This window comes from Triticum aestivum, chromosome 3A, assembly GCF_018294505.1.
Source record: "Triticum aestivum cultivar Chinese Spring chromosome 3A, IWGSC CS RefSeq v2.1, whole genome shotgun sequence".
Lineage (NCBI taxonomy): Eukaryota > Viridiplantae > Streptophyta > Magnoliopsida > Poales > Poaceae > Triticum > Triticum aestivum.
In genome coordinates, this window is record NC_057800.1 from 468,284,094 (window position 1) to 468,294,035 (window position 9,942).

General features: G+C 45.0%; 1 pseudogene; it reads left to right on the forward strand.

The window, feature by feature from the left end:
* The first annotated feature begins 4,711 nt into the window (after positions 1–4,711).
* LOC123056938 (uncharacterized) lies at positions 4,712–6,955 on the forward strand (annotated as a pseudogene).
* Positions 6,956–9,942: the final 2,987 nt, after the last annotated feature.

The window sequence follows — 9,942 nt, forward strand, 5'->3', positions numbered from 1 at the left end:
CACTAATCAGCAGGTTTACAGGAGGGTGGAAACGCCACTTCTGACAAATGAACCATTTGCGGCTAATGGTGAAGGTGTAGTTCTTGGGTCCTCTGGAGAAGATCCGAGCCAGGAAAAGGATGGAGAGGAGCCACGGGAACCGAAGAAAAAGAAACCTACGCTGGTGAATTCCGGCAGCACGGCAGAGGTTGCGATGCAGCCCTGCCACTCGCAATGAGTTGTCTAAGCTGGAACTGTCGAGGGCTTGGGAACCCATCGACAGTTCGAGAGCTTCGCAGTGTAGTGAAGCAGGAAGTGCCCTGTCTCCTGTTTGTTATGGAGACAAAAATCTCAGCAAAGAGAGTCGAAGCGTTGCAAAATCAGTTAGGCTTTGCCGGGTGTTTTGCTGTGGATAGCAGAGGATTGAGTGGAGGTATTGGTCTGTTTTGGTCGGCTGACATTACAGTCGAGCTAAAGAATTATAGTTCTGCCCACATCGATGTGGAAGTGCGGAAGGTGGAAGGAAGATCAGAAAAGTGGAGGTTCACCGGTTTCTACGGTGCACCAAAGGTGGAGGATCGCTATCAGAGTTGGCGTTTTCTCCGGACTTTGTTCACGGTACAACATTCAACATGGATGTGTATCGGCGATTTTAATGAAACTCTGTATGGTTCAGAGCATTTCTCGCGAGCAGCTCGGCCTGAATGGCAAATGCGGGCGTTTAGAGAAGTGACTGAAGAATGTATGTGGCAGGATCTTGGATGGTCAGGAACAGAATACACATGGGATAATGGGCAGCCAGGACATGCAAATGTGAAGGCTCGGATTGATAGAGCTTTCGTCAATCCGGAGCTTCTTAATATGTTTGCTTATGCTCATGTTAGGCACATCAGCACAACAGAATCTGATCATTGTTTTGTTAAAGTGGATTTACGTGAACATGCGGCCGAGGGGCGGTCTAGAGCAAACAAATAGTTTCGCCATGAGGACATGTGGCAGTGTCATGCCGACTACGATCAGGTTGTAAAAGAAAATTGGCAAAAGGGGCCGGGTAGACAGAGACTTGGAGGTGTTCTTCAAGCACTTTCTGCAATGCAATCAACTTTAACTGAATGGGGTGCTGCTGAGTTTGGGTGTCTGGCACGTAAAATTCATAAGCTGCGGTCGAGGCTTGACAAATTACGTGGGCAATCTATAGGGCGTGGGCCCTCTGTTGAGGAGTTATCAGTTGCAAAACAGCTCAGAGAGGCCCTGCGACAAGAGGAGATATTTTTGAAACAGCGATCGAGAGTGTTGTGGTTGAGGCAGGGAGACCGAAACACGAAATACTTCCAGCTGCAAGCTGCTCAACGGAAGAGAATGAACAAAATTGACAATGTGCGAGAGGATGGCACCATATGTCGGACGAAGGAGGAAAATTGTACGGTGGTACAAGAGTTCTTTCAAGACCTATATACTTCCCAAGGGCTCCGACCTATGGATGAGCTGACAAGTTTAGTCCCTCAGCGAGTGACGGCTGATATGAATGAAATTCTTGATAGGCCTTACACAGCAGAGGAGGTGAGAGTGGCATTGTTTCAGATGGCACCATCGAAGGCCCCGGGGGTGGATGGATTTACGGCGGGTTTTTTCCAACGGCATTGGAGTTTGATCAAGGATGACATCATTCAGGCTGTGTTGGATTTTCTTCATGGGGGCGAGTTACCAGCGGAGATGAACGACACAACTATCACGCTTATTCCCAAGGTGAGACACCCCCAGCGCATTAATCAATATAGACCGATCTCTCTCTGTCCTGTACTCTACAAAATTGCAGCCAAGTGTATAGCAAACAAATTGAGGATCTTTTTGGATGACATTATAGGAGGAGAACAAAGTGCATTCGTACCAGGTCGCCTGATTACGGATAACATCCTTATTGCCTATGAGAGTGTTCATGCGATGAGAAAGAGGAGGAAAGGAAAAAACAGTGTGTGTGCGGTGAAACTAGATATGATGAAAGCATACGACCGTCTTGAATGGCACTACATAGAAACAATTATGGCATGTCTTGGTTTCAGCACGTCCTTTATTTGACTCATCGTGAAGTGTGTTTCTTCGGTCAGGTTTGCTGTCTGTGTGAATGGGGAGCTTTTACCGTTCTTTTCCCCTTCGAGGGGGTTAAGGCAAGGGGACCCGGCATCGCCTTATTTGTTCCTGTTATGTGCGGAGGGTTTTACCACTTTGCTTAATAACTTTGGCAGACCGTATGTGGACAAAGGTATAAGGGTGAGTCTTAATTCACCTTGGATCAATCACTTGCTTTTTGCGGATGACAGTTTGATATTCATGCAAGCAAAACAACAGAGTGCGCGGCGTCTGAATGATATTCTCAGAATTTACGGAGATTGCTCGGGTCAGTGTGTGAACAGAGAGAAGAGTTCCATTTTCTTCAGTCCAAACACCTCTGACACAGATCGCCAAGCAATGAAGAATTTGATGGGCATTGTTGTAGAAGCGTTTAATGAGAGATATCTTGGTCTTCCGACAGTAGTTGGCCGCATCACAAGTGGGACGTTTGATCATATAGGGGAACGAATCAGAAGTAAATTAAATGGAGGATCAAAGAGACTTGTTTCCTGTGCTGCGAGGGAGGTTCGTTTGAAGTCAGTCATACAGGCTATACCCACTTTCTCAATGAGCTATTTTAAACTGACAAAGAATGTCTGCAAGGGGATTTCATCTAGTATGGAAAAATATTGGTGGAGTAGTTCTCTCGACCGGCGCTCGTTGCACTGGGTTGATTGGCAAACACTCGCATCACCGAAGGTACAAGGAGGGATGGGTTTCCGGAATCTTGAGATGTTTAACTTAGCCATGCTAGGTAAGCACGGATGGAGACTGATCACAAGCCCATGCTCTCTTTGTGGTCGTGTGTTGAAGGGGAAATATTTCCCTCTCACGGACTTCATGCATGCTACTGTACCAAAGAACGCCTCGGCTACCTGGCGTGCTATTATAGCAGGGAGGGAGACGCTCAAAGTGGGTTTGATCAGACGCATTGGGGATGGCTCCTCGGTGTCAATCTGGAATGATACTTGGATCCAAGGGAAGCTCTCCATGAAGCCATCAATGCAGGTTGGAAGTGACACATTACACACAGTCTCCGATCTCATTGACAGTGACTCTTGGTTATGGAAGGTGGATATTGTCAGGAGAAATTTTATCGCTCCCGATGCCGATGCTATATTGAACATACCATTGCGGCAAGGGGGAGGTGAGGACTTCTGGGCATGGGCGTGGGAGAAGATGGGTGTCTATACTGTAAAATCTGCGTATCGGGCTCTTATGACTCGCAACGAGCACTTAGCTCTAGAGGAAGGGACGACTACGGGTACTTCAGAGACAGAAAAACAGTTATGGACAAGGTTGTGGAAGCTACAAGTGGTACCTAAAGTTCGTGTGTTCTGCTGGCGAGTTCTACGGGGAATCCTTCCTGTCGAGCGAACACTGCAGCACAGACATATAGCCACCACAACTAGATGTAAAGTCTGCCTAGCTGCAGACGAGGATTTGATGCATGCGCTGATTAAGTGCACTCATGCAAAGAGGTTCTGGGGGGAAGCGAGAGAGTGGTTACAAGTGAAACTTCCGGCTCTCCACCCAGAAACATGGATGAAAGATATACTTTGTGACTCAAGGTTTCAAGAAACTGATAGGGCAAAAATTGTTTCTGTCATGTGGGCGATTTGGACTTCCAGAAATAATATAACACATGACAAGGAAAGTTCAAACCCAGTACCATTTATGAGAATGATCAATGATGCTTTGGCGGTGCTAGAACTTCCTGTGGAGCACACCAAAGTCGTGACCGGCTACGGATGGAGACCACCTGAGGGTGATGGGATTAAGATCAACACTGATGCAGGTATCTCTAGTGAGGAGAGAAAAGGGGGTGCAGGAGGGATCGCTCGGTCTTCGACTGCCTTTCTTGCAGCCTGGAGCAAGCCTTATCCTGGAGTGACGGATCCATTGGTAGCAGAAGCTTTGGCCCTGCGTGATGGTGTCCTTTTTGCTCGTCTCCGAGGCTTCATGCGAGTGGTTATGGAGGTTGACTACAAGGAGGTAGTTGATCTGTGGGCTTCTCGCACCTTTTCGCGCTCGACGGTAGCGCCAGTTCTATTGAAGATAGAAGGACTAGCTTTATCTTTTCAGTCTTTTGTTATTCAATTTGTTTCAAGAAAAACCAATGCTCCAGCCCACCTTTGTGCCAAGTTTGCTTGCACATTAGGGGTTACGAGCTGTTGGATGGACTCCCCTCCTAATTTTCTCATGACTAGCGTTATGGCTGATCATGCAGGAGCTAGAGATGATTGAATAAAGTTCTCATTTCCCCGCAAAAAAAAGTGTATATAGGCAGAATAGTTTTTTTTTGAGAGAGAACCAGGCAGAATAGGTATATACCTACGTCTACGTGGCTCCCCTGTAATAACTCAGATCGAAACACACTCGCGTGCGAGAGTTTTCGTTGCACACCTGGTTGCGTAGCTATAAGGCTCTGTGCGTAGGTGCGTCTCCAGCTACGTATAGTCTGCTGTGCTGACGGCCGTAAAGTAGTCAACCGGATAGTGAGCTGCGTCTCATCGGAAAGTAGACGACAAGTTGACACCTGCGCCGGCATCGATCATTGTACTTGTACGTGCGTGTTGTTCCCAAGGCGTACGTACGTAGGAGTACAAGCCAGTTGCTCTCAATGATCGTGGAAAAGTACTTCCGCGAGTCGCATCCTGAAATCGAGCCTGCGCCAACGCGTCTACTCTCCACAGGACCAACAGCACCCACATCCTCTCGACGCTCGGTTCGCCGCGCAGGTGGAGGCAGCGCTCTCGTGGCCAGAAGCGGGACGAATCGACGATTCCGGCGGCCTGCCGGCGGTGACGACCGGATCAGCGCCCTCCACGATGATCTGCTCCTCCTCGTCCTGCGACGCGTCGACTCGCGCACGGCGCTCCGCACAGGGCTGCTATCCAGTCGCTGGGCGCGCCTCCCACGCGAGCTCCCTGCCCTCGACTTGAGGGTCGGCGACATACTGCCGCGGCGCTACCGCCGATGGGTCCTCCTCCACAGCCACATTTATCACAAGGGAACTTATATACCGTACAGACTCGACGGCATAAAGGAGCAGCTCATGCCTAACATCAGGAGATACCAGCGCCGCGCCATGCGCGCCTTGTCCAGATCATTGTTTTGGGTACCGCTCGAAATTTCGCGATCCCGAGCGGTTACCGCGTTTACCGCTACCCCACGGAAAACACTCATACCAAGCAAAAAAAATCGAGTTTTTTGAAATTTGAATTCAAACGATCACTCTGCTGTTAAATAAGCGGCATCTCTCATGTAGCAACAGCGCTCACACTGGCATAGTGGCAAAGGCTTGCTTTGTGGAGCTGCATGTTGCGGTTCGAGTCTTACCTTCCACACTTTTTCTTTCTTTTTTAGAATGCGAAAGTAAAAAACTAACAGAGTTGAAATTTTTTGAAGCCGCAGGAGTCAAACTCGAAATCTCTGACCAAGCGGCATCGGTGGGTGCGTGTGTTGAGCCACTACGCTAGGAGAAAGACTGTGATATTATAAAGTTAAAAGTTTATCTATATCAACTTTGAAATATTTGAATTCAAAATTTGATTTTGAATTTCGTCCGAATTTTTTCCGGTATTTCGTGGTTACCGTGGGAACCGTGAATTTCGGTGCCCCTCGAGAAAAAAGCCTCGCTTGGGATCCAAAACCTTGGTCCAGATCCGTTAATAGCCTCTTGGACGCCGACGACAGCGCCCAAGCTCGCCGGAAAGTTGATAGGCTGAGGCTCGAGTTCTTCATCACCCACAAGGCCACAACACAGCCTGCATGAACCGGCTAATTTCCAAGGCCATGGATGCTTGGGGGATCAATGAACTCGAGGCTGTTGCTAAGCCAACTCACTGGCATCAAACAGTCCACACTTTTCCCAGCCATGGCCTCTGCCAAGATCCCCGCTCCTCATCCCTGAGGAGCCTTAAGCTTGGAGGTTGCCTGCTCCGGCCGCTGCACGACTACAGCGCGCTCTCTACGCTCGTCCTGCAAGACATACCGGAGTTGTCCGGGGCAGCCTACGAGAGGCATCTTCACCTCGTGCACGCGGCTACTCGTGCTGCACCTCCACTCCTGCAGTTGCACTCAGGACAAGGTCGTGGTGGTGGTGGATGCCCCCAGCTCAGAGATCGGAGAGCTCGTCGTCCACGAGTGCAAATTCTCGATGTGCCTCAGGGCACTTCCCAAACTCGAGAGCCTAGCCTCGATCGAGACCGGAGTGCACTTCGAATCAACTTCATTCCCCTGCCTCAGGCGATGGAACCTCGCATGTAACATCGGTGTCAGATTGGACGGATTGCGCCAATACTTTGCGCGGCACCTAGAACTGGATTTGTTTCTTGAATGCACCCCGGATATAAGCGACATGATTATCCGCTTCACCGGACCTGACAGATGGATCGAGCCGTCTAGCTCCCCGTCGTCATTACTGTTACCTAACCTCAGGCGGCTGCTGGCCGCCGATGTGCCTTCGTCCTGGGATGTGTCATGGCCCCGTCTTCTCCTTGAGGTGGCACCCTCCCTCGAGATCTTCCACATTCACATTGCCCCTTGCATGGAGGAGCCGGGCGATGAGATATCATGGCAGCCCGCAAAGCTTCGGCGGCATCACCTCAAGGAATTTGTAATGGCTGGTTTTGAGGGGACGGAAAGGCAGATTTACCTAGTCAAGTTTGTCATGGGAGTATGTACGGCATTGCGCCGTGTCGCCATGTTCAAGAGTGGACATGCTCTGGATAAGGGGCACTGGGACTGGGAGATGGTGACGCACCAAAGCACATGGACTGAAGAAGAGAAGGGCTCGTTGCTGGAGCAGATCACGGGTGGGGTTTCTTCCTCCACAACTCCTGTTCAACTCAACTTCGGCTGATGCACTCGTGTTTGTTCATGTCTCGCAAAGCCCCTTGCATACACAATGTTAGCTGTGTAAATCCCGAAAATCCAATTCGGCTTTTGGGAGCATATGCTCCTGCGCATGAAAAATGTTTTTTTTCAAATATAAAAAAAAGAAAAAAGAAAAATAGATGTGCTCATTGTCACACCAAAACGCTAACTGCAAATTCTTAGGAGGAAAGCTTAAGTATTTCGATCTAAGCAAAAAAACAAGTTATTTTTTGTTTGGAGGTAACACTTTTTTTTACCGACGAATCATCGTCACCCCGTTTCAATAACAAGAACATCTACGAATTTTTTTTTAGAATTTATAAATTTTATTTATTATTTATTTTGAATTTACTGTTCATTAGGGAGCATATGCTCCCAAGAGCCAAAACAACCCTCTTCTCTCTCTTTTTTTTGTTGGGCTCTTTGGCCTTTTTTTCTTCACTTGAGAAAATGCTCTAATAATGAATATGATGATCATCACACTTTTATTTACTTACAACTTGATACTATAACATAAGACTCTATATGTATGCCTCTGGCGGTGTATCAGGATGTGCAATGATCTAGCATAACATGTATAAATAATAATAACGGTGGTTGAGCCACAAATACTATGTCAGCTATGTGATCATGCAAAGTAATATGACAATGATGATTTGTGTCATAAAAATGGAACAGTGGAAGTTGCATGGCAATATATTTTGGAATGACTATGAAAACACCATAATAGGTAGGTATGCATGCTATTTTGAGAAAGATATAAGGAGGCTTATGTGTGTTAAAGCATATCATATCACGGGGTTTGGATGCACCAGTGAAGTTTGCACCACATCTTAAGGTGAGAAAGGGCAATGCACGGTACCGAAGAGGATAGGAAATTGCGGAAAGGTGAGATTGTGTATGATCCATGAACTCACATTAGTCATAAAGAACTCACATACTTATTGCTAAAGTTTATGAGCCTCAAAGTAAAGTACTACTACACATGCTCCCGACCTTCACGCAAAGGAATACACTCAATAATACATCATGATCCAACTTCATAGCATAACGGGAGACTATGCGTGCATGGGGAATCACAAACTTTAATACCAATATTCTTACTAAACCACAATTACTCACTAGCACAACCCACATAGTACCACCTTTATATCGCAAATTTATTACAAGGAATCAAACTTATCCTACTCAGTCATCTACATGATTTTTTCATTATATCCCTCTTGAATACCTATCATATTAGGACCAAATTCATAAGTTGCACTAATTGTCAGTACTATTATCAATTCTCAAAAAGATATAAGTGAAGCATGAGAGTGCAACTATTTATTTAAAATGTAACTACTGTCGTGCTCTAAAAGATATAAATGAAGCACTAGAGTATCTGTCTGGCTCAAAAGATATAAGTGAAGCACATAAAGTATTCTAACAAATCACAAATAATGTGTGTCCCTCTTAAAAAGGTGTGTTCAATAAAGATGACTATGACAACCTAAAAAGCAAACAAAGCAAAGACTCATATAATACATGACGCTCCAAGTAAAACTCATATCATGTGATAAATAAAAATATAGCTCCAAATAATATTACCCATAATTGGTAGAAGGAAGAGGGGATGCCTTCCAGGGCATCCCCAAGCTTAGATGCTTGGGAGTCCTTGAATATTACCTTGGGTTGCCTCGGGCATCCCCAAGCTTAGGCTCTTGCCACTCCTTATTCCTTTATCCATCGTGATCTCACTCAAAACTGGAAAACTTCAGCACACAAAACTCAACAAAACCTTCGTGAGACCCGTTAGTATAACAAAGCAAATCACTACTTTAGGTATTGTTCTAAACCCATTCATATTTTATTATTGCATTTTACCTATTGTATTCTAACTTCACCATGGCTTATACACCCGATACAATCCATAGATTCATCAAAACAAGCAAACAATGCAACGAAAATAGAATCTGTCAAAAATAGAACAGTCTATAATAATTCAAACAATGATCATACTTATGTAAGTCCAAAAATTCTTAAAAATTAGGACAACGTGGAAAATTTATATAAAAATATTGTGTAAAAAATTCAGAATTTTATCACGCTCCAACAAATTTTAATAATTCTGCTACTAGACGCAAAAGTTTCTGTTTTTCCACAGAATCAAAGCAACTATCATCCAAATCATCCCAAAGGATTTACTTGGCACAAACATTAATTTAAACACAAAAACACAATCATAATAGTAGGATAATTGTGTGCACACAAAATTATAGAAAAATAACTAGAAAAAATAAGATAACTATTGGGTTGCCTCCCAACAAGCACTATTGTTTTATGCCTCTAGCTAGGCGTAATGCATAGTTTCAAATGTTGTCATCCTTCAACTTAATTCCATAGGTTGCCCTCATAATAGATTCATATGGGGGCTTAATCCTCTTTCTACAGAATTGTTCCATACCCTTCTTTAACATAAACTGAAATTTTATATTCCCTTCTTTCATATCAATAATAACACCTATGGTTCGTAGGAAAGGCCTGCCAAGTATTATGGGACAAGACAGATTGCAATAAATATCAAGCACAATGAAATCAAAGGGCACATAATTCCTATTCGCAAGAATAAGAACATCATTTATTCTACCCAAAGGTTTCTTAATAGTGGAATCCACTAAGTGCAAATTAAGAGAACATTCATCCATATTGGTAAAACCTAGCACATCACATGGAGATTTTGGTATTGTGGAAACGCTAGCACCCACATCACATAAAGCATTACACTCATAATTTTTTATTTTAACTTTAATGGTAATTTCCCACTCATCATATAATTTCCTAGGTATTGAAACCTTCAATTCTAACTTTTCTTCTAAAGCTTTCATCATCGCTTCTACAATATGATTAGCAAAAGCCTTATTTTGTTCATAAGCATTGGGTGAATTTAGCATGGATTTCAAACAAGGAAATGCACTCGATTAAAGAACAACT